Source organism: Chrysemys picta, chromosome 1 (genome assembly GCF_011386835.1).
Source record: "Chrysemys picta bellii isolate R12L10 chromosome 1, ASM1138683v2, whole genome shotgun sequence".
In the NCBI taxonomy this organism is placed as follows: domain Eukaryota; kingdom Metazoa; phylum Chordata; order Testudines; family Emydidae; genus Chrysemys; species Chrysemys picta.
Genome location: NC_088791.1, coordinates 356,663,736 through 356,689,239, shown reverse-complemented (window position 1 = coordinate 356,689,239; position 25,504 = coordinate 356,663,736). Strand labels below are relative to the sequence as shown.

At 42.7% G+C, this 25,504-nt stretch overlaps 2 pseudogenes; both read left to right on the top strand.

The window, feature by feature from the left end:
* The first annotated feature begins 9,378 nt into the window (after positions 1 to 9,378).
* On the top strand, positions 9,379 to 10,376 carry LOC135972544 (olfactory receptor 52E4-like; annotated as a pseudogene).
* Positions 10,377 to 23,991: 13,615 nt separating this feature from the next.
* On the top strand, positions 23,992 to 24,990 carry LOC135972542 (olfactory receptor 52E4-like; annotated as a pseudogene).
* The last annotated feature ends 514 nt before the right edge of the window (positions 24,991 to 25,504 follow it).

Genomic DNA, 25,504 nt, shown 5'->3' with positions numbered 1-25,504 from the left:
TTTGGGGTGTGAATGTGGAGTGAGTAAGGCTTTTTTTGTCATCAATAAAGAGCATTTAGAGTATTATATACCAACACTGTGTCCGTAGTCTGCTTGCTCCCCATCCCATAGGGAGCCTCTATTGCAGGTCTAACTCTAGGAGTAGTAAACAAGAATCCCTAGGGGATACTGCTTCTCAGCTAATACCAGTAAACAGGCTCAAAGCTTATCACAGCAGGGAAACTATGATAAACCTGGTCTGCTGTATGGAATTGGAAACTGAGGAACAGTGTCTCATGGCATTGATGAATATCTCTATTGAGATATCCCCAGTTAGAAAAGCAGAATGGTTAACAATGTGCACAGATACAAAGAGGGCTGATCTACACAGCATTAAAAGGTACACAGAACTTTAAAAGAACACCTGTGGGTACACTATAATTACAGTTTTGCAACACTTGGGACTTACATATTCAAAATCTAAAGAGTGTATTTGGTACTCTTGCTCCACAGTAGTCAGTGACCAAGGTGAAGAAGAGATGGATTTTTTGCATGTCCATACCCTGGGTTTTGAAGCAGCTCCAGAGGGGCCTAGCCAGCACGGGAAGTCTGCTTACATCTTTATCTCACTGGACACTGGCAAACCAAGAACCCAAAGATGATCTTAGGGTACGTCTATAGTACGAAATTAATTAGAACTTATTCTATTTGAATTTTTGGAAGCGATTTTATACATTCTGTGCTATGTGTCCTCCCTAAAGCACGTGAATTCCACAGAGTGCGTCCACAGTACCGAGGCTAGCATTGAATGTGAGAGCGATGCACTGTGGGAAGCTATCCCATAGTTCCTGCAGTCCCCGCTGCCCATTGGAATTCTGGGTTAAGCTCTCAGTGCAAGATGGGGCAAAAACATTCTCGCGGGTGTTTCTGGGTGTGTGTCGTCACTCGCTCCTCCCTCCGTGAAAGCTACAGCAGACACCATACTTCCAGGAGATGATGCAGTACAGTGCCCCGCCAGTCTCCTGGTACTATGAATCCACCTCGCATGTCCTCTCGTCTTTCTATCTACTCTTTTATCTAACCATTTCCCGCCTTTTTTTCAGCTACCGTGAACCAAGAAGCACAGCTTCCACCACAAACTCTGTTCTCCCGCTCTTGCATCACTACCTAATTTCTCCATGTTGTCTGTCCTGGGCTCCCACGGAAGCTATAGAAGGCAACAATTCCCCACCATTTTTCTGCCATCGTGAAATGAGCCGCAAAGCTTCCGCCGCAAACTCTTCTGTCCCGCTCTTGCAGCTCCAGCGAGCTTCCCGCCGCTGTGAAAGCTACAGAAGACAAACATTTACTGCCTTTATTGGCCATCTTGAACTGAACAGCTCCCTTACGTTTCACACCCTTTTTCCTGGATTACCCATGCAGGCGCCATAGCAAGCATGGAGCCCGCTCAGATCTCCACTGCAGTTTTGACCACTGTAAATACCTCACACATTATCCACCAGTATGTGCAGTACCTGCAAAACTGGGCAAGGAAGCGACAAAAGTACGATTACTATACCGAGGAGGACATGGACACAGACGTTCCTAGAAGCACGGCATGTGGTGACTGGGAGATCATGGTGACGTTTGGCCAGTTTCATGCTGTGGAATGCTGATTCTGGGCCCAGGAAACAAGCACAGACTCGTGGGATCGCATCGTGCTGCAGATCTGTGATGATTCCCAGTGGCTGCAAAACTTTCAGATGCGTAGGGCCACTTTCATGGAACTTTGTGACTTGCTGTCCCCTGCCCTGAAGCGCAAAGACACCAAAATGAGAGCAGCCCTCACAGCTGAGAAGCAAGTGGCCATAGCACTGTGGAAGCTTGCAACGCCCGACAGCTACCGATCAGTCGGGAATCAGTTTGGAGTGGGCAAATCTACTGTAGGGGCTGCTGCGCTGCAAGTAGCCAACGCAATCATTGACCAGCTCCTATCAAGGGCAGTGGCTCTGGTAAATGTGCAGACCACTGTGGATGGCTTTAATGCGCTGGGGTTATCCTAACTGTGGCAGGGCTATAGACGGAACCCATATCCCTATCTTGGCCCCAGCACACGGGGGCGGCCAGGACATAAACCGTAAGGGGTACTTTTCCGTGGTGCTGAAAGCACTGGTGGATCACAAGGGATGTTTCGCCGTCATCAACGTGGGTTGGCTGGGAAAAGTGCATGACGCTCCCATCTTCAGGAACTCTGGTCTGAGAGAAATCACACACAGCCGGGCAACAGAATTCAGCTTGCAGGCGGCCTAGGGGCATACAGGGTTCTGCTTCTTCTACATTCATTTCAATGCTTTCAAACTGCTGGGCCCCCTTTCCCATAGCAAGCAATGCCTGGTGGGCTTGCCATAAAAAAGGAGGGCCTGCAGGCTCTCTGGGATGATTGTTTCACAGAACACACACGCACACAGCGCGCACCCACCACGTGGCTCCGATGAGGCTGTGAGCAGGGATGAGCCCTTTAAACTAAACACGAACAGCTCAGAGCGGCTGGGTTCCCTCCCCCGTCGCCCACCGCTTGGCTCCAATCAGGCTATAACTCACCAGAAGTTCCTTCTCCACTCCACTTCTCAACTCACCCCTTGCAGTAGTCCACAGACAGTGGTGAGGTAGTGGTGGCATCACCCCCCATAATTGCATGCAGCTCATGGTAGAAGCGGAATGTATGGGGCTGTGACCCAGAGCACCCGTTCGCCTCCCTGGCTTTTTGGTACACTTGCCTGAGCTCCTTGATTTTTGTACGACACTGCTCTGTATCCCTGGAGTAGCCTCTTTCCGTCATGGCCCTGGAGACTTTAGTGGACGTATTTGGGTTCCATTTTTTGGAACATAGTTCTGCCATAACAGACTCGTCTCCCCAGCATGCGATGAGATCCAGTACCTCCCATTCAGACCATGCTGGGGCTCATCTGCAAATCCGGAACTGAGTGGTCTCCAGTGTTCTTGTCTTCAACACTGAGATGCCCAACTCCCAATGAAATCTAAACGCAAATTAATCTGTTTTACCCTGTATAAGGCATATACAGGGTAAACTCATAAATTGTTTGCCCTCTATAACACGGATAGAGAGATATACAAAGCTCTTTGCCAACCCAGGTATTAACACATACTCTGGATTAATTAATAAGTAAAAAGTGATTTTATTAAATACAGAAAGTAGGATTTAAGTGGTTTCAAGTAGTAACAGACAAAACAAAGCAAGTCACCAAGCAAAACAAAATAAAACACGCAAACCTATGTCTAATCAAACTGAATATAGATAAGAGCCCCACCAGTTCCAGAATGCTCCCTTTTACAGATTGATTTCCTTTTAGCCTGGGTCCAGCAATCACTCCCACCCCTTGCAGACACTGTCCTTTGTTCCAGTCTCTTTCAGGTATCTTTGGGGGTGGTGAGGCTCTCTCTTTAGCCAGTTGAAGACAAATGGAGGGGGTCTCCCCTTGGCTTAAATAGACTTCCTCTTGTGGGTGGAGACTCCCTCCTCTCTTGTATGCAAAGTCCAGCTCCAAGATGGAGTTCTGGAGTCAACTGGGCAAGTCACATGTGTATGCATGACTGAGTTCCTTACTAGCCAAGCCACATTCCTGGGAAAGCCCAGATGTGGATTGGTGTCGCCAAGTTCCTTGTTGGCTTAAGTGTTTCTTGATGGGGCACTTACTGAGAATAGTCTTAGGACGCTGACCAACTACTTCAATACAGCCTACTTAGAATTAAACGAGTATGCAGCCAATAGTCAATACAAAAATGATACATGCATACAAATAGGATCAATAGATTCACTAGATCATGACCTTTACAGAGATATATTACAGAGCATATGTATAAAACACGTCCTAGTCCTATAAAATCATTTTTCCATAAAGCCTTATGGGTGGCACCATCACAATAACAATACTTGGAAATGCCTACCTGTGATAAAAGATTTCATGTCATTGTTAAATCTCACAATGCAAAGTTAGTTGCTAATGGCAAATCTTATGACAAAAACATTTGGTTCTGATGGGAAACCTATGAAAAGGTGAAACAGGCATGATTTTGGGAGAAAGCTTTTGTACATGCTGGAGTAATCAACAAGAAGCCATACATGGCTATTGTAAGTGATCTCTTGTGATGGTGGACTCTGCATGGTCACCTGTGATGGTGGACTGTGCTGATGGTCACCTCTACTGATGGTGAGCAAACAGGAAATGAAATTCAAAAGTTCCCGGGGCTTTTCCTTCCCACCTGGCTAGTGCATCGGAGTTCAGAGTGTTGTCCAGAGCGGTCGCAAGGGAGTTTTCTGGGATAGCTCCCGGAGGCCAATAATGTCGAATTGAGTACACAATACCTTTAACCCGGGATTGCGATCTCAATTTAAGCGCTACTCCACTTGCCAAGGTGGAGTACAGAAATCAGATTAAAGAGCTCTTGAAATGGAAAAAAAAGGTTTGGTCGTGTGGACAGAATCTTTTTTTTTTTTTTCAAATAAACTCTGCTAATTCCAAAATAACCGACTAGTGTAGACCAGGCCTTAGACTGAGATCCCTACTGAAGGAGACACTGTGGGGAAAGGAAAGGAAAACCAGCAGTTAAATACATGTTAAGGTTTAGGAAGGAGTTGAAAGACACAACGGATATTGAACAAACCAAACTTTTCTAACACAAGCCGTGGTATAATAACTGGGACGGGTTGGATCACAGAACCCCCCTTGGGAGCTACCACCCAATGTGCCAAGACTACTTCTGCCCCTGCTTTCCTGCCCTGGCAGCCTGGGACTTCAGTACCTGCCTGGTTTGAGCCAGACTTGCTATCCCACTGCAAACCCAGACCCGGGTCTGAATCATGTCCCTTAGGCTGTTGTATTGTCCTCTCCACATTGAGGGAGGGGCAAACTGGGAAATAAACTGATACTGGGCAGGCTTTTGGCCAGGGTAACATGGTACAGCTCTTGGGTCCTAGGCTGGGGAGCTGAGGCGAACTGGCAGGAGCCTCTCTATTGTTGTTTCATGGATGGCATCTGAAATCATTCATGGAACTGGAACAATGTGTGTCCCTGTCTTTGTATAGCTGTGTAAACACAAGATATGAGAGTATTGCAGCTTATCACAGCCTCACAGTGTGAGGGGGCCCAGATTGGCATGTCAGAGGGCTCGGCTGTCCCCAATTCCAGGTTGCACCCCAGGGAACTCTGTCACCCTCCCCCCCAGTGACCAGGCCCCGCAAGACCATGTTTCCATTTCCCTGTTGTCATGTGGTTACTTACTGACACAGAGACCATGGTTATGGAAAGGAAGTCAGGAAACTTGGCTTCTGTCAGTCATTCTTAGTGTGACCTTGGTCCCCACATGCATCAGTGTACTGATCAATGAAATGCAGATGGTTCATAGTGTCTTTCCTTTGCTAGGTGTTTTGAAGATCCATCAATGAAAGGTGCTACACAGTATGATGATAGTTAGTGATGAGAAGTACTGATCTCTGATCCCTTAGCTACAGCCCCATGTGTTTCCTGTAAGTGCTTGTGTCTCCTCTTTGTCAAGTTTCTCCAGATCTCTCTGTCTACTATCTACCCATCTATCCTGAGAATTAGGCATTATCCCTAATTTTCTTTCTCATCAATTATAATTTTTAAATACATACACACAAACGTACAGAGCAGCCAATTCCTCTCTGACTCAGCACACAGCCCAAGAGTTCTCATCTCCCTTTGGGAAGGTTCCTTAATTACTGTTTACTCCTAACGTTGGATAATTAGCACAGAAGTAGATAGTTGCTTGTCTACAGCCTGTTTACATGCAGATCCTCCTTTATTCTCTAGAGGTTGAGCGAACCCCACTGGGATTAAACAGAGCTATATTATAAACTGTGCACACAGTTTGTTGGCTCTTGGAATTGGAAGATGCTGCAAATATTGGGTTTAGAGAGCTATGGGTCACGGATACCTGAGGAGAATTCCTAGGGAGGACACTTCCATCTCAGAATTCACAGGTACCCATCTCTTGATGAGGAGTTCACCTGATCGACAAACCCTATGCAACGTTTGTGTGGTGGGATAGAGGGTAAGGCTGTGGTCCTTTCTGCTCTGCACAATCATGACACATCTGAGGGCCCTTGCCGTAAGTGCTGAGTTTACTAAAGAATCACTGGCCAAAATGTCACTCTTTTCTGTGCACCCCTGCGCATCCCGCCTGATGGACTCCAGCCTCAAGGTGGTGCATTTCAGTGGCACAGTGAATCCTTCAGGATGAAAGGTGTTAGTTGATGTGCAATACAAGGCCAAATTCTGAGACCACGTCCCGTGCTTTGCTCAGGCCCCAGTGAGGCAAAACTCCCCTTGGAGCAAGAACTGAGTAGAGACATCAGGAGCCAACTGTGTGTTAATGCATAGACACTGTCACACCCTCCTTTGCATTTCAGGGCTTTGTCTGGCTTACATTCCATCCCTTCGATAACATTTGTTACTTGCCTATGGATCTTTTCCAGGTTCTCTACATCCTTTCTGTTAATTGGTGTGCAAAATTGGACACATAACTCCAATTGAGACCTAACCCACACCGAGTAGTAGTACCATGACTTGCATGTTATACTTTTGCTAATATAACCTAACATTGCATTTGCCTTTTTTGAAACATTTTTCCTTGTGTCCAACCTAAACCTCCCTTGCTACAGTTTAAGTCCATTGCTTCTTGTCTTCTCTTCAGAGGTTAAGGAGAATAGTTTTTCTCCCTCCGTGTAACAACCTTTTCAGTATTTGAACATTATTATCATGTCCCCCCTCAGTGTTCTCTTATTCAGACTAAACAAACCTAGATCTTTCAATCTTCCCTCATAGGTTGTGTTTTCAAGCCCCCTAAGCATCCTTTTCTCCAGTTTTTCCAGATCATTTTGAATATTTATCCGATACTAAAAAGACTTGCACCCCTCCCAACTTAGTATCATGTGCAAACTTAATAAGTGTACTCTCTATGCCATGATCTAAATCATTGATGAAGACATTGAAAAGAACTGGATCCAGAATTGATCCCTGCAGAATCCCACTTGTTATGCCCTTTCAGCATCACTTTGAAGCACGGCGGGAGGGATAGCTCAGTGGCTTGTTAAACCCAGGGTTGTGAGTTCAATCCTCGAGGAGGCCACTTAGGGACCTGGGGCAAAATCAGTATTTGGTTCTGCTAGTGAAGTCAGGGGGCTGGACTCAATGACCTTTCAAGGTTCCTCTCTCTTTATAGATAGGCACTATATGTGCTCTTTTCCAGTCTTCTGGAATCTCCCCTGTCTCCCATCACTTTTCAAAGATAAGAGCTAATGGCTCAGATATCTCCTCAGTCAGTTCCTTCAGAGTACTCTTGGATGCATTTCGTCAGGCCCTGGTGACTTGAAGACATCTAACTTATCCAATAAATTTTTAACTTGTTCTTTCCCTATTTTAACATCTGAACCTACCCCATTTTCACTGGCCTTCTCTATGTTAGGTGTCCAAACACCACCAACCATCCTGGTGAAAACCGAAATAAACATTGGTTAATCACCCTCATGCTAAATATTTGGCCCTAATTTCGAGCTGGAATTTGCCTGACTTCAGATTCCAGCCCCTTGATCTTGCTCAGCCTCTCTCTGGTAGATTACAGAGCCCAATATTACCCATGATTTTCTCCCCATGAAAGTCTCCGCTTGATCATGTTTTTGATAAGTTAAAGAGATATACACGTTCAAGTCTAACAATCCAGTTTTTTCTCTATCCTCCAATACCTTTTGTGGCTCTTTTCTGCACCCTCTCCAAGTTTTCAACATCTTTTTTTCCATGTGGACACCAGAACTGGGTGCAGTTTGTTTCACCAATCCCATGTGCAGAGGTAAAATCTTTCCTTTGCTCCAATTTACGAACTCAATATTTTCCACTACTAAATCAAATGCCTCTAAGAAATCGAAGTACATTGCATCTGCATTGTTCCCTTGATCCTCCAGATGTGTACCCTTCATCAACTAATGTGTACTCTCAAAAAAAGGATTAAATCAGGTTTATTTGAGAAGATCTCTTTTTTTTTATAAACCCTGATGATGATTGGCATTACTTACATTTCTAGACTTTTTAAATTAATTCCATACCAGCTTTTCCATCCTTTCTTAACCTTATAAATTATTTTATTAAAAAAACACATTCCCTTTATTTTTAATACTTTACATTTAACACGGGAATTGACATAAATCTTTTCTAGGATTTCATTTGTTCTTAATATACTTAATAACCTCCTCTTTGTGATCCATAGCCCTGCCAAACATGGAGTTTTTCCTGATGTCTTAATGTTATTTGCTAATTTTCTTAACTTCCAATTTTTATTCTTGGCTAGCTACTTTCTCTTTTTCCTCCTTGTTACATATTGCTTCCCTCCCTCCCTCTAATTGCTGCCTTCACTTTACCACTAAACTGAGTGTTTACCCAAAGTTGTTCACTTTGTTAACTGTGAAATCATAAGTTTTCTGCTATCAAATAAACTGTTATCAAATAATTACCAATATTCATTCATATTTTTCTCTCTAAATTCCATTCTCCCCCCCAATCAGTTCTGCTAACAATTTTCCTCAACTTTGGGGAATTACTCCTCTTGGAGCACTAAGTGTCAATCAATAATAATGGTTGGGAACTGTCCATTTAAATGTAAATCAGTTTCAATTTTATTTTCCTCTTCTATATCATATGCTCTCATCGTTGTCTCTTGTGTAAACTAAAGAGTCCCAGACTTTTCTGTCCTTAATAGAGACTGGGTGACCAAAACTGACCACATATGCAGAAAATGTTATTCTCCATCCCATAACTTAGGGAGCTAAACATTGTTTTGTTTTGTCCACTGCTGCAAATGAGCAGGTGTTTCTCTTGAGGTATTATCAATGCACCCAGGTCTTTTCCCTGAGGTATGTTCTAGTTGGGATGTTTCTCACAGCACATGTCTTCGAAATTTTTTTTTCTTTTGCCCTCTCTGAATTTCAGCAGCTGGATGAATGGGGAACTTCCTTCAGTAAGGACTCCCTATCCAGGCTTGCATTGCATTAAGGAACAATTATAGATAAGCAGTATCCACACTTGTGTTTCCTGCTTGTGCCTCTTAAGGTCCCACCACCACAAAGTGTACAAATTATTAATGCAAGGAGCAGAATAAAATTATGGAATTGGATTTAGTAGGGTCATTGTTCACATTTATTTTCTCAGAATCATGAAAATGTCATTTTTCAGTGTGTGAAGAGTGATCAATCTGCTTCTCCCATGAGAACAACCTCCACTAGTACATGTAGTGTCTCATATTAACGTTGTCTCTCCATTCAGGCATTTGTACTACGACCATCACCCGAAATCCTGGGAACACACAGAAAGTCAGGGGAACATACAGTACATGCAGGAGACACCTTATGCCTCAGAGTTGGACATTTTCTCTCCTACACCATGTCAGATTCTAACACAACCGACTTCAGCAATCCCTCCACCTTCATCCTACTTGGCATTCCTGGCCTAGAGGCAGCCCATATCTGGATCTCCATTCCCTTCTGTGCTATGTACTCCATAGCCGTATTGGGGAACTTCACCATCCTGTTCATCGTGAAGAGGGAGCCCAGCCTCCACGGGCCCATGTTCTATTTCCTCTGCATGCTGGCCATCAGCGACCTGGTCATGTCCACATCCACGGTACCCAAAATGCTGTGCATCTTCTGGTTCAATTCGAGGGAGATCAGTTTCAGTGCCTGCCTCACTCAGATGTACTTTGTTCACTCCTTCTCAAAGATGGAGTCTGGAATCCTTGTGGCCATGGCTTTTGATCGCTACGTGGCCATCTGCAATCCTCTGAGATATTCCAGGATCCTGAAAAACTCTGTTGTGGCCAAGATAGGCCTGGCCGTGGTGCTGCGCAGTGGCATAATCACATTACCCTATCCCTTCCTGGCCATGCGGTGGCCATATTGCAGAACCAATGTCATCCCCCACTTCTATTGTGCACATATAGCTGTGGTGAACCTGGCCTGCGCTGACATCCACATCAGTAGTTACTATGGCCTGTTTAATCTTCTCTCTGTGAGCGGAATGGATTTATTTTTTATCTCTGTGTCCTATACTCTGATCCTCCGGGCCATCTTCCGCCTCCCCACAAAGGATGCCCGGCTCAAAACTTTTGGGACCTGCATCTCTCATCTTTGTGCCATCTCAGCTTTGTACATCCCAGATTTATTCTCCTCTCTCATTCAGCGGTTTGGCCACAATGTGCCCTTGCATTTCCTCATTCTCATTACCACTGTGTACCAGCTGGTGCCTCCGATGTTACACCCCATCATTTACGGGGTGCGGACCAAACAGATCCGGGGCAGGCTGCTCCAGCTCTTTACTCATAAAGAGACCTAAATGTTTTCTCCTGTTGCTCTGGCTCTGAGATTGAGCTCTGTGCAGAGCTGGCTGGTCCATGTTCAGGGGACTCATCCCTGAATCACTTACTGGACAGACAGAGAGACATTGAACCCTTTCCTGTCCTTACTGGGCTGTGTCAATGTGATGAACTGGGGAATCAGTCTTTGCACACTATATTGGGTTGCCACATTTCTAATTGATCTTAACTGGGTGCCTGAAATTGCAAGCTTGCCCCATCTCTTCTGTCAAACCTCTACTCTGCTGTGTGTCTTCTCCCCAAGGTGCTGCCCCTGTCACTTGCTCCTGTCTCCCCTCCCTAGTCAGCTGCAACCCAGTCATCTCTAAAATAATTATGATCTCACATCTTATGGGAAGTCACTTAAGGGGCACAGATTCCTGTTAAAATTTATTGTTTATTCTCAATTTGTTACTAACACTGTGGAGAGAGAGACCCTGTCAGGACTCCTGGGATCTATCGCAGCTCTGGGAGGGGAGTGGGGTATAGTGGCTTAGAGCAGGAGTCAGATACATCTGGAATCTAAATAAGAGACCAGAATGGCCATACTAGGTAAAACCAGTGGTCAGTGTAGCCCAGTAGCCTGTCTTCTGAGAGTGCCCAGTGCCAGGTGCTTCAGAGGGAATGAACAGAACATGGCAATCAGGATGTGATTCATGTGGAGCAGCTTGGCAGAAGGGGGCAGAAGCCCTGAACATGGGCTGCCTCAGCTTCATCTGGCAGGAGTTCAAGCCTCCCACCCCAGTAGGTGCCATTGGGGGAGGGGAAGAGCCTGGGCTGCCTGGGTGGAATGGCAGAATTCAGGCTGCCCTGAGCCATAGCTGCAGCCACAGAGTCATTTTTGTACCTAAAGTTCTGAAAGCAGCCAAGGGCATGTGACCAGCTCCTGGGACACTGAACTCCATCTTGTGCCTGTACTTTTCCACTAACTGTGCTGGGGGCCTTTGCTTGGAAAAATGAAGCTCCCTCTACATGGCAGAAGCTATAACATGTGGAAGCGACATCATCACTTGGCCTCACTCCCCCACAACTCAACACGAAAGACGTTAGAACCTGGGACTGAACTGGGGCTGTGGTCCCAGGATGACGGGATTTCTACCCTGTGTATGGAAGATTGGTGGATCGTTTGTCCCATCAGGGTGACACACTGTTTGATTCAAAACCTGTCTAGTGTATGGAACTTAGATTGTGATGTTGTTTATTTCTCAGATTTCAACTTTGTTCTTTACACTATTACTTATAATCACGTAAACAATCGATCTTTCTGTAATAATAAGTCTGTTTTATACTGTTTTACTTAATACAGGATGTTGTTTGAAACGTAAAAGGGAAATCTGCTCGGGCTGATGCATTCTTGAAGATATGGTTGCCAAGCAACAGAAATGCACTCTCTGCTTCTAATCCTAGCCAGTCACTAATATTTGAAACATGGGCTTTTCTTATTTCCATACAGCAGAGGTTTAAAATAATGTTAAATATAAAGTAATGCAAAATTCCTTGTTACCAAATTAATACAATGCATTTGGCAAATAGTAATATATTTTTTACCAATTTATGTTACAAATTTTAAATAAGGAAATAATTTGTTTATTCAAATGTTTAACCCTTTTTATTTTTTTTGTTTGCCTTATTTTGTATAGTTATTAATAGAATTCTGGCACCATTTGTTTTTAATTGTAAGTTTGTCCTGTATGTCATGTGTGTTATCTTGTGTTGTATGTTGTGTGTGTCACGTGACTATTTTTTATTATTTTTATTTTGTTGCAACAAAAGTCAATTTTATACCCTTTTAAAATTTATGTATATGTGGTACCACACTATTTTAAAATCATGGTTAGGGTATAATCATAGTATTATTAGCACCAATTTTTTGTGCAAAGTTCAAAAAGGTTTCAGTTACAAATATATGTACATATATTTTTGCCTCAACAAATAATTCAATTGCATACAAAAATAATTCTCTTATCAATCACAGTTTTGTTTTGTTTTTTAAGATTTTTTTTATTTGTTATTCAAAGAAAAAATGTAAGGGGAAACCTCAACATTAAGCTAAAGATAATATTAATAAAATGTTAATTTCTTGTTTGGGCTTTTTATAAACTTGTTTGCACTTTTAAATATAGTTATACGGATATCATAACCAAAATGTTTTAAAATAACAATTTATGCAGAAAGCTAACCAAACAATTTGAACAGGTTTCCACCTTTGGCTCCCAAACATAACAAAGCATCATGAAAGTATACCCTCAAATACCCTCAAAATACTGTATTTGAAATTTATTTTGGTTAAATTTTATAGTTGGTTTAATTTTTTATGCTTTTCTTTTGTTATGTTATGTTAATGGGAAGCAGTGGTTGTTAAAGTTGTGCTTCTAAACAGTTAACAAGACTGAAATTGGTATCACAAGCAAATTAACTCTAAAACGCTTGGTAAAAATTCTGTTAACTCTTTTGCTGAAACAAATTGTTCACCAAGGGAAAGCAATACAGCTTCTCATGGAAGATTGTGAGCATTTATTTTAGCCGTTAAGCATTACATTTCGTATAAAAATATTAGTAATGCACTTCAAATGAAAATGAATGTTTATACAACAATTGCAAAAGTATAGCTTGTGTTATAAAAGGCTTGGTCCCTATTACATTGTTCTAATTACATTGTAAACAAACTAAGTTAAACTGTGTATTAAGTTTGGGTTACTGAAAACAAAAACAAACAAACAAAAACCCTTTATTATGTTAACTAACTAGCTGTTTAAGTTGCAGCCCACAGACCAAAGACACCAGAAAAGATCACACCCTGAAGACATCAGAAAATATCAGTATATAGAGAAAAAAACCCCAAGCATCAAGAAAAGAAAAATGAAGTGCTTTATAAATAAGAGACTGGTTAAATACACCTCTACCTACCATATATGGACAATTAAGTTAACAATCAGCTAAAAAACACTAGCTGGACCAGGATAAGCCGTCATTTAACTTCAACTTGGTTACTATGTAAAAACAACTGCATTATTGCTGTACTACTATATTATTGTTGTACTGTTGTCTTATTGCTGTATTGTATTATTGCTGTACAACATTTACAATGTGCATAACCTTGCTAAACTGTTTAACCAACACCCAGGTAAAAAGTAATAAACAAATGGCAGCAAACAACGTGAAGGCAAAGAAAAAACAAAGTGGTAAACAAACAAAAAGTTACATAGTAACTACAAATTGGGTAAACAAATTGCCTGTTAATACCAGTCATAATTTGGGTCAGTGACACTGCATCCTAACTAAGGCACACGTTATTCAAAACAATCTTGTTCAGTGTCTGGGTACCAATACTAAATCCTGACACAGCAATATTTGATAAATTAGTTACTGTCCATTCAGCAGGTTATCTGGAAGACAGCCTCCATAAGAAACAACTGAATCTGCATCAACTACTGGTGTATCACAGAGCCATGCAACCAATGGAACAGAAAAGCTAGCCACTTCTATTTCCTGCCCAGTGAAGCTAACCAGAGGGTGACAACCAGCCATAAGGGTAACCTATAACATGAATGGACAGTACTGTGTAGTAACTAAATACAATATATTTATATATAAAGGCCTCAGTGGTAGTGAAATTTCTGTTTTACTTTTCATATACATAGCACTGTGGGACACAATATCACAATCCCTATCCCAATATTTCAAAACACTCAGCCTACTACTAATGATAAGATAGGTAATAACTAGAATTGCCCTAATAGGAGTGTGTTTCTATCTGTGTCACCAAAGTAAAAGGGCCGGAGTACAACACTGGACTGGAAAAACATGGTTATGCTTGGATATAAGGTGGTATCATATGTACACATACATAGTATACATATATGCCCATACACACTCAAAATATATATGCCATATCCATATAATTCATATATATTAATTATTTGGGAGTGCCTCTAAGGCTCAATCATAATACTACAGTCCTCAGTCATGGTCCCGGGCCTAACATTCCCAGGTCCACCATAAGGGACTAAAAAATAATTGAATAATAAAATCTGTCTGCCAGTCGTACGAGGGAATGTGCAGACTAAACAGACGGATGGGGCATGAGTGTATGGATAGTAAAAGAAGGTAACCGCATAACAGTGTTTAGCCCACTGGGTTATCTTTAGTCCATGCATTATGCTTTTCCAGGATGAGGGGTAAACATCCTCCCCGTAAAAAGACAAAAAGTGGGGGAATGTAGTAAGAGGAGGCCCTGAGATATAAACCTTGGTATCAGAGGCCAGGTATGAGGCCTAAGGCCTGAACTAAAGTAATGGTCAAGACTTTGCTAACATAAAGCAAAGCTAAGCTGTGAGCCAGAGGCAGGCCCTGCTCACAGAAGCTGGCAAGGAAAGGGCTAATGTTGCATAAATATATATTCATTTAGCATAGTTACAGTATAAACATGGTACCAAGATACACTATACCGGAACATTCCACAGATAACATGGAAAAGGCCGACCCATCCCAATGACAGGGGCAAAAGGGTAAAATGATGGATAGAGTTGTTTTGATTGAACCAACATGTACAAGGTGAGAGGCGGCACCTTACTACGTAGAGGGGTTGTACCTTGCTGCATAGAGGGGTTGCACCTCAATACGTCAGGAGTGATGTGTAACTTGTTTGTACCTGTGTATAAGAATGCATCTCTGGGGTGGTGTCTTTGTCCGGACGAGGGGGCAGTGGAAAGTCCCACCACTGACTGAGCCGGGTCCATTGCCAAGAGGCATCTACTAGTAGTATGCCCAGTAGACTAAGTAATCTACGGGGAACTGCAATTGTGTCCGAGGTCGCAATAAACCTAGTTGATGTGACTTTGCATCTTACTAGACTCTGTGGTTATTGGGGGTTCTCGTCGGGTTTGCTGTGTCAGCTATCTGCAGAGCTAGGGCAGCACACAGAGGGAACACACGCACGCAGCCGAGTGATATCAACATAGGAGAAAGCAGAGCACCACACCGGTAGCATCTGACAACAATAGGCATGACAGAAACCTGGTGGACTGAGGACAATCAATGGGACACAATCATTCCGGGATGCAAAATATATCAGAAGGACAGAACAGGTCGTGCAGGGGAGGAGGGAGTGGCACTATATGGGAAAGAAAATGTAGAATCAAATGAAGCAAAAATCTTAAATTAATCCACATGTTCCATAGAATCTCTATGGATAGTAATTTCATGCTCTAATAAGAATATAACATTAGGGATCTATTATCGACCACCTGATCAGGACACTGATAGTGACGATGAAATGCTAAGGGAAATTAGAGAGGCTATCAAAATTAAGAACTCAATAATAGTGGGGGATTTCAATTATCCCCATATTGACTGGGGACACTTCACTTCAGGACGAAATGCAGAGATAAAATTTCTCAATACTTTAAATGACTGCTTCATGGAGCAGCTGGGACGGGAACCCACAAGGGGAGAGGTAACTCTAGATTTAGTCCTGAGTGAAGCGCAGGAGCTGGACCAAGAGGTAACTGTAACAGGACCACTTGGAAATAGTGACCATAATACAATAGTTTTCAACATCCCTGTGGTGGGAAGAACATTTCAACAGCCCAACACTGTGGCATTTAATTTCAAAAGGGGGACCTGTGCAAAAATGAGGAGGTTAGTTAAGCAGAAATTAAAAGGTACAGTGACTAGAGTGAAATCCCTGCAAGCTGCATGGACACTTTTCAAAGACACCATAATAGAGGCCCAACTTAAATGTATACCCCAAAGTAAGAAACACAGTAAAAGAACTAAAAAAGAGCCACCGTGGCTTAACAACCACGTAAAAGAAGCAGTAAGAGGAGTTTGAAGAATGGCTAGCCAAAAACTCCACAGGTAATAACAAAATGTCTTTTAAGTACATCAGAAGCAGGAAGCCTGCTAAACAACCAGTGGGGCCCCTGGATGATTGAGATACAAAAGAAGCGCTTAAAGACGATAAAGTCAATGCGGAGAAACTAAATGGAAACTTTGCTTCACTCTTCACAGCTGAGGATGTTAGGGAGATTCCCAAACCTGAGCCGGCTTTTGTATGTAACAAATCTGAGGAACTGTCCCAGATTGAAGTGTCACTAGAGGAGGTTTTGGAATTAATTGATAAACTTAACATTAACAAGTCACCGGGACCAGATGGCATTCACCCAAGAGTTCTGAAATAACTCAAATGAGAAGTTGCGGAACTATTAACTAGGGTTTGTAACCTATCCTTTAAATCGGCTTCTGAACCCAATGACTGGAAGGTAGCTAATGTAACGATAATATTTAAAAAGGGATCTACAGGTGATCCCAGCAATTACAGACTGGTAAGTCTAACGTCCGTACCGGGCAAATTAGTTGAAACAATAGTAAAGAATAAAATTGTCAGACACATAGAAGAACATAAATTGTTGAGCAAAAGTCAACATGATTTCTGTAAAGGGAAATCATGGCTTACTAATCTATTAGAGGCAGCATCCAAAGAAGTAGGTATTCACCCACAAAAGCTCACGTCTGTTAGTCTCTAAGGTGACACAGGACTCTTTGCTGCTTTTACAGATCCAGACTAACACGGCTACCCCTTTAATCTATTAGAGTTCTTTGAAGGGGTCAACAAGCATGTGGACAAGGGGGATCCAGTGGACATAGTGTACTTAGATTTCCAGAAAGCCTTTGACAAGGACCCTCACCAAAGGCTCTTACGTAAATTAAGTTGTCATGGGATAAAAGGGAAGGTCCTTTCATGGATTGAGAACTGGTTAAAAGACAGAGAACAAAGGGTAGGAATAAATGGTAAATTCTCAGAATGGAGAGGGGTAACTAGTGGTGTTCCCCAAGGGTCTTTCCAGGACCAATCCCATTCAACTTATTCATAAACCATCTGGAGAGAGGGGTAAAAAGTGAGGTGGCAAAATTTGTAGATGATCCTAAACTGCTCAAGATAGTTAACACTGAAGCAGATTGTGAAGAATTTCAAAAACATCTCATGAAACTAAGTGATAGGGCAACAAAGTGGCAAATGAAATTTAATGTGGCTAAATGTAAAGTAATGCATTTTGGGAAAAATAACCCCAAGTATACATACAATATGATGGGGACTAATTTAGCTACAACAAATCAGGAAAAAGATCTTGGAGTCATCGTGGATAGTTCTCCGAAGACTTCCACGCAGTGTGCAGAGGCAGTCAAAAAAGCAATCAGAATATTAGGAATTATTAAAAGGGGGTCCTATATGAGGAGAGATTAAAGAGGCTAGGAGTTTTCAGCTTGGAAAAGGGAGACTAAGGGGGGATATGATAGAGGTATATAAAATCATGAGTGATGTGGAGAACATAGATAAGGAAAAGTTATTTACTTATTCCCATAATACAAGAACTAGGGGCCACCAAATGAAATTAATGGGCAGCAGGTTTAAAACAAATAAAAGGAAGTTCTTCTTCACACAGTGCACAATCAACTTGTGGAACTCCTTGCCTGAGGAGGTTGTGAAGGCTAGGACTATAACAGCGTTTAAAAGAGAACTGGATAAATTCATGGAGGTTAAGTTCATTAATGGCTATTAGCCGGGATGGGTAAGGAATGGTGTCCCTAGACTCTGTCTGTCAGAGGGTGCAGATGGATGACAGGAGAGAGATCACTTGATCATTACCTGTTAGGTTCACTCCCTCTGGGGCCGGTGGCATCGGCCACTGTTGGTAGACAGGATACTGGGCTAGATGGACCTTAGGTCTGACCCAGTACGGCCGTTCTTATGTTCTTATGTTATTACATGTTCCCTCCCTCCAGTGAACAGGCCCTGAAAGACTGTGAGTCCATTTCCCCATTTTCATGTGGTCACTGACTGACAGAGACTGTGGTTATGGAAGGGAAGTCAGGAAATTTGGGTTCTGTCTGTCCGTCTCTATGTAACCTTGGAAAAGTCTTGTCTCGCCATGCATGAGTTTACCAATCATTGAAGTGGGGATGTTTCATGATGACTTTCCTTTTCTAGATGTTTTGAAGATCCATGAATGAAAGGTGCTACACAGTATAATGATAGTTACTGATGAGAAGTACTGATCTCTGATCCATTAGCGACAGCCCTATGTGTTTGCTCTAACTGCTTGTGTCTTCTTTTAGTCAAATTTCTGCAGAACTCTCTGTCTACTATCTACCCATCTATCCTGAGAATTTACAGGATATCAGATCCTCTGGAGAGTTAGGCATTATCCCTAGTTTTCTTACTCATCAACTATAATTTTTAAATATATGCACACAAACGTGCAGAGCAGCCAATTCCTCTCTGACTGAGCACAGAGCCCAAGAGTTCTCATCTCCCTTTGGGAAGGTCCCTTAATCACTGTTTACTTCTAAAGCTGGATAATTAGCACAGAAGCGAAGACATGCTTGTCTACAACCTATTTACATTCAGAGTCTCCCTTCTTCTCTAGAGGCTGAGCAAACCCCACTGTGATTACACAGAGCTATATTATAAATGTTGCACATCCCCATGTTGTCTCTCAGGGTGGGATGCTGCTGCAGCTTGCCAGGGAGGACACATCTTTCTCAGAATTCATAGGTACCCATCTCTTGCTGAGGAGTTCACCTGATCGACAAACACTGTGCAATGTTGCTGTGGTGGGATAGAGAGTAAGTCTGTGGTCCTTTCTGCTCTGCAAAATCAGGAATAATCCCAGGGCCCTTGCAATAAGTGATGAGTTTGCTAAAGAATAACTGACCAAAATGTCACTCTTTTATGTGCACCCCTGTGCATCCCACCTGATGGACTCCAGCCTCAAGGTGGTGCATTTCAGTGGCACAGTGAATCCTTCAGGATGAAAGGTGTTAGTAGATGTGCAATACAAGGCCAAATTCTGAGACCACCACCTATACTTTGCTCAGGTCCCAGTGAGGCAAAACTCCCTTGGAGGAAGAACTGAGTACAGATGTCAGGAGCCAACTGTCTGTTAATGCACAGACACCGTCACCCCCTCCTCTTGCATTTCAGGGCAGAGGGACAGGGTCTGTTATCTGACTTTTATCTGCTGGAAAGCTTGGAGGTGCTAGGGCTCCTCGCTAGAACGATAATGAGAATTTTTCAACATGGGTAACACATATTTTCTCCTAGCAGCAAGGAGATCTACAGGCCAATAGGAATTATGTTAGCAATTACCTTTTCTTAATCTTATATGTTCAGACTTTAAATTTGATCATCCAGTCTGACCTCCTGTAAAAAACAGGCCCATTAAATTTCACTCTGTTACCTCTGGATTGAACCGAAAAACTTGTGTGTGACTAAGACCTGGTCTACACTTAGGATTTTACATCATAGAATGATAGAGCCAGAGAGTTATAAGAGAACGCAAAGGATAGCTAGTCTATGCCCCTGAAAAGATGCAGGATTTGTTTTGTCTTAGTCTCCAGTTGAGACCTAGTTCACAAGGAAGTTGAGGAATGCTATCACGTACCATGACTTGCATGTTATACTTCAGATAATATAACCAAACATTGCATTTGCATTTTTTGAAACATTTTTCCTAATGTCCAATCTAAACTGCCCTTACTGCAATTTAAGTCCATTGCCTCTTCTCTTCTCTTCAAAGGTTAAAGAGAACACTTTTTCTGCCTCCTTGTAACAAGCTTCTAGGTATTTGAAAACTTTTATCATGTCCCCCCTCCGTCTTCTCTTATTCAGACTGAACAAACCAGGCTCTTTCAGTCTTTCCTCATAGGTCATGTTTTCAAGACCCCAATCATCCTTTTCTCCAGTTTTTCCAGATCATTTTGCATGTTTATCCGATTCTTCAAAGACTTGGAACCACTCCGAGCTTGATTCATCTGCAAACTTAATAAGTGTACTCTCTGTGCCATGATCTAAATTGTTGACGAAGACATTGAAAAGAACCGGACCCAGACTGATCCCTGCAGAACCCCACTTGTTATGCCCTTACAGCATCACTGTAAACCATTCATTACTACTCTCTGGGATTGTTTTTCAACCAGTTATGCATCCACCTTATAGTACCTCCATCTAGGTTGTTTTCCCCTAGTTTCTTAATGAGAAGGTCATGCGAGACTGTATCAAAAGTTCTACTAATGTCTAGATATACCACATCTACTTCTCCCCCCATCCACAGGGCTTGTTACCTTGTCAAAGAAAGCTATCAGGTTGGTTTGACGACTGTCACTTATCACCGTATTATCTTGCAAATTGATTCTTTAATTATATGATCCATTATCTTACCTAGTACAGAAGTTAAGCTGACTGGTCTGTAATTGCCTGGGTTTCCCTTATTTCCCTTTTTATAGATAGGCACTATATGTGCCCTTTCCAGTTTGCCGGAATCTTCCCTGACTCCCATCACTTGTCAAAGATAATAGCTAATGGCTCAGATATCTCCTCAGTCAGTTCCTTCAGAGTATACTAAGATACCTTTTGTCAGGCCCTGGTGACTTGAAGACAACTAACTTGTCAAAGTAACTTTTAACTTGTTCTTTCCCTATTTTAGCATCTGAACCTATCCCGCTTTCACCTTCATTCTCTATGCTAGAAGTCTAAACACCAACAACTTTCTCGGTGAAAACTGAAACAAAAAAGTCATTAAGCACCTCTGCCATTTCCACATTTTCTGTTATTGTCTTTCCCCCCTCATTGAGTAACGGGCCTACTCTGTCCTTGGTCTTCCTCTTGCTTCTAATATATTTGTAGAATATTTTCTTGCTACCTTTTATGTCTCTAGCTATTTTGATCTCATTTTATTCCTTGGCCTTTTTAATTTTGCCCCTATATATATGTATTACACTCTACCCCGATATAACGCTCTCCTTGGAAGCCAAAAAATCTTACCGCGTTATAGGTGAAACTGTGTTATATCGAACTTGCTTTGATCCACCGGAGTGTGCAACCCCCCCCCCCCCCCCTCCCAGAGCACTGCTTTACCACATTATAACCGAATTCGTGTTATATAGGGTTGCGTTATATAGGGGTACAGGTGTATTTTTTTATATTCCTCCTTAGTAATTTGACCTTTTTTCCACTTTTTGTAGGATCGTTTTTTGTTTTTTAGATCATTCAGGATCTCCTGGTTAAGCCATTGTGGTCTCTTGCCATACATCCTATCTTTTCTGCAGTGGGATAGTTTGCTTTGGTGCCCTTAATTATGTCTCTCTAAAAAACTACCAGCTGTCTTCTATTGTTTTTCCTCTTAGACTTGCTTCCCATGAGATCTTACCTACCGACTCTCTGAGTTTGTCCAAGTCTGCCTTCTTGAAATCCATTGTCTTTATTTTGCTGTTCTCCCTCCTACCATTCCTTAAAATCATGAACTCTGTCATTTCATGATCACTTTCCCCCAAGCTGCCTTCCACTTTCAAATTCTCAACTAGTTCCTCCTTATATGTCAAAATAAAATCTAGAACATCCTCTCTCCTAGTACCTTTCCCCAGCTCCTGGACCAAAAAATTGTCTCCAAGACATTCCAAGAACTTGTTGGATAATCTGTGCCCTGGTGTAGACAGTATGAGATGAATTCTTCCATAGAACTAGCTACCACATCTCGGGGATTACCTGTGCTGAGGGGAGAACCCTTCCATCTGTGTAAGTAGTGTCTATAGTAAAGTGCTACGGCAGCACCGCTGTAGCATTTTAAGTGTAAACAACCCTTCAAGCAGATCTTCCAGAAAAACATCCAGTCTGGATCTGCCAACAGGGGGAATTAGAGAATCCAACATTTCCCTTTTCAGTGTGTCCCAATGGTTAATCACCATCAGTGCTAAATATTTGGCCCTAATTTCAAGCTGGAATTTACCTGGCTTCAGCTTCCAGCCCTTTGGACTCGCTCAGCCTTTGCCTGGTAGATTACATGATTTTCTCCATATGAAAGTCTCCACTTGATCATATTTTTGATAATTTAAGGGCTCTGTACCTTCAAGTCTAACAGTCCGGCTTTTTCTCTATCCTCCAAGAATTTTTGTGGCTCGTTCCTGCACCCTCTCCAAGTTTTCAACATCTTTTTTCAAATGTGGATCCCCGAACTGGATGCAGTTTATTTCACCAATCCTATGTGCAAAGGTAAAATCCTTCCCCTGCTCCAACTCACCAACTCAGTATTTTCCACTACTAAATCAAATGCCTCTGAGAAATCAAGGTTCGTTGCATCTGCGTGGTACCCTTGATCCACCAAATGTGTACCCTTGATCAACCAATGTGTACTCTCATAAAAGGATGAAATCAGGTTTATTTGACAAGATCTGTTTTGCATAAACCATGTTGGTGACTGGCATTATTTACATTTCTAGACTTTTTTTTTATCTAATCCCATACCAGCTTTTCCATTGTTTCTTAACCTAGTCAATTCTATTATAAAAACAAAAACAAACAAACAAACAAAAACTTTCACTTTATTTTTTAATACTTTACATTTCACACAGGAATTGCCATAAAACTTTTCCAGGATTTCTCTTGATGTTAATATACATAATAAACTCCTTTTTGTGAGTTTTCCCTGACATCTTAACGTCCCTTATGAATTTTCTTAATTTCCAATTTCTGTTCTTGGCTATCTATTTTCCCTTTTTCCTCTTTGTTACATATTGCTTCTCCCCCTCCCCCCGACATTTGCTGCCTTCACTTTGCTACTGATCTGGGTTTTTACCCAAAGCTGTTTACTTTGTTAACTGTGGAATCATCAGTTTTCTGCTATCTAATAAACTGTTATCAAAGAATTACCAGTATGCATTCATATTTTTCTGTCTACATTTTTCCTCCCAATCAGTTCTGCTGATAATTTTCCTCAGTTTTGGGGAAATAGTCCTCTTGGACCACTAAGGCCTTGGCTACACTTACCCGGTAGTTCGACGGCTGGAAATCGAACTTCTGGGTTCGACTTATCGCGTCTAGTCTGGACGTGATAAGTCGAACCCGGAAGTGCTCGCCGTCGACTGCGGTACTCCAGCTCGCCGAGAGGAGTACCGCGGAGTCGACGGGGGAGCCTGCCTGCCGAGTGTGGACCAAGGTAAGTTCGAACTAATTCGAACTAAGGTACTTCGAACTTCAGCTACGTTATTCACGTAGCTGAAGTTGCGTACCTTAGTTCGAATTAGGGGGGTAGTGTAGACCAAGCCTTAGTGTCTATCTATAGTAATGCTTCAGAACTGTCCATTTGAATGTAAATCAGTTTCCTTTTTTATTTTATCTCCTATATCATATGCTTTCATCTTTGTCACTTGTGCTCCCCCATTCTCAAAGCCTGCCTTGGAAATTCCTTTTACACATACTATACCCTTAATAGAGATTGGTTGACCCAAACTGAACACGTACCATGAACCTGTTATTCTCCATCCCATATCTTAGTGATCTGAACATTGTTTTGTTTTGTCCACTGCTGCGAATAAGCAAGTGTTTATCATGAGCTCCTATCAATGGCACCCAGGTCTTTTCCCTGAGTTATGTTCTAGTTGGAATGTTTCTCTCAGCACAATCTGCTTCTCCTATGAGAACAGCCTCCACTACTGAATGCAGGGTCTCATATTAACGTTGTCTCTCCATTCAGGCATTTCTACTGCGACCATCACCCGAGATTCTGGGAAAACAGAGAAAGTCAGGGGAGCATATACTAAATGCAGGAGACACCCTTATGAGTCAGAGTTGGACTCTTTCTCCCCTACTCCATGTCGGATTCGAACACAACCGACTTCACCAATCCCTCCACCTTCATCCTACTTGGCATTCCTGGCCTGGAGGCAGCCCATATCTGGATCTCCATTCCCTTCTGTGCTATGTACACCATAGCCTTGTTGGGGAACTTCACCATCCTGTTCATCGTGAAGAGGGAGCCAAGCCTCCATGGGCCTATGTTCTATTTCCTCTGCATGCTGGCCATCAGCGACCTGGTCATGTCCACATCCACCCTTCCCAAAATGCTGAGCATCTTCTGGTTCAATTCCAGGGAGATCAGTTTCAGTGCCTGCCTCACCCAGATGTACTTCATTCACTCCTTCTCAGGGATGGAGTCTGGAATCCTCGTGGCCATGGCTTTTGATCGCTACATGGCCATCTGCAATCCTCTGAGATATTCCACAATCCTGACAAACTCTGTTGTGGCCAAGATAGGCCTGGCCGTGGTGCTGCGTAGTGTCATAGTCACATTACCCTATCCCTTCCTGGCGAGGCAGTGGCCATATTGCAGAACCAACATCATCCCCCACTTCTGTTGTGGGCATATAGCTGTGGTGAAGCTGGCCTGCGCTGACATCAGCATCAGTAGTTACTATGGCCTGTTTGATCTTCTCTCTGTGATCGGAATGGATGTGTTTTTTATCGTCGTGTCCTATACTCAGATCCTCCGGGCCATCTTCCGCCTCCCCACAAAGGATGCCCGGCTCAAAACTTTTGGGACCTGCATCTCTCATGTTTGTGCCATCTTAGCTTTGTACGTTCCAGATTTTTTCTCCTCTCTCATGTACCGGTTTGGCCAAAATGTACCACTGCACTTCCTCGTTCTCATTGCCAGTGTGTACTCGCTGGTGCCCCCTGTGCTACACCCCATCATTTACGGGGTGAGGACCAGACAGATCCGGGGCAGGCTGCTCCAGCTCCTTACTCATAGAGAGACCTAAATGTTTCCTCCTTGTGCTCTGGCTCTCAGATTGAGCTCTGTGCAGAGCTGGCTGGTGCATGGTGCTGGGGCCTCTTCCCTGAATCACTTCCTGGACAGGCACGGTGAGATTAAAAGCTTTCCTGTCCTTAATGTGCTGTGTCAATGTGTTGAACTGGGGAGTCAGTGTATGTACACTACACTGGGTTGTGACCTTTCTAATTGCTGATAGCTGGATCCCTAAAATTGTAATCTTGCCTCACCTCTTCTGTCAAACCTCAACCCTGCTGTGTGTCTTCTCCCCAAGGTGCTGCCCCTCTCACTTGCTCCTGTCTTCCCCTCCCCTTGTCATCTGCGATCCAGTCATCTCTAAAACCAGTATGTTCTCACATCTTATGGCAAGTCACTTAAGGGACACTGGTAAATGTTAAAATTGTAATGTTTATTCTTACATTGTTACTAACTCTGTGGAGAGAGAGACCCCATCAGGACTTCTGGGATCTATCTTGGCTCTAGGAGGAGAGTGGGGTATAGTT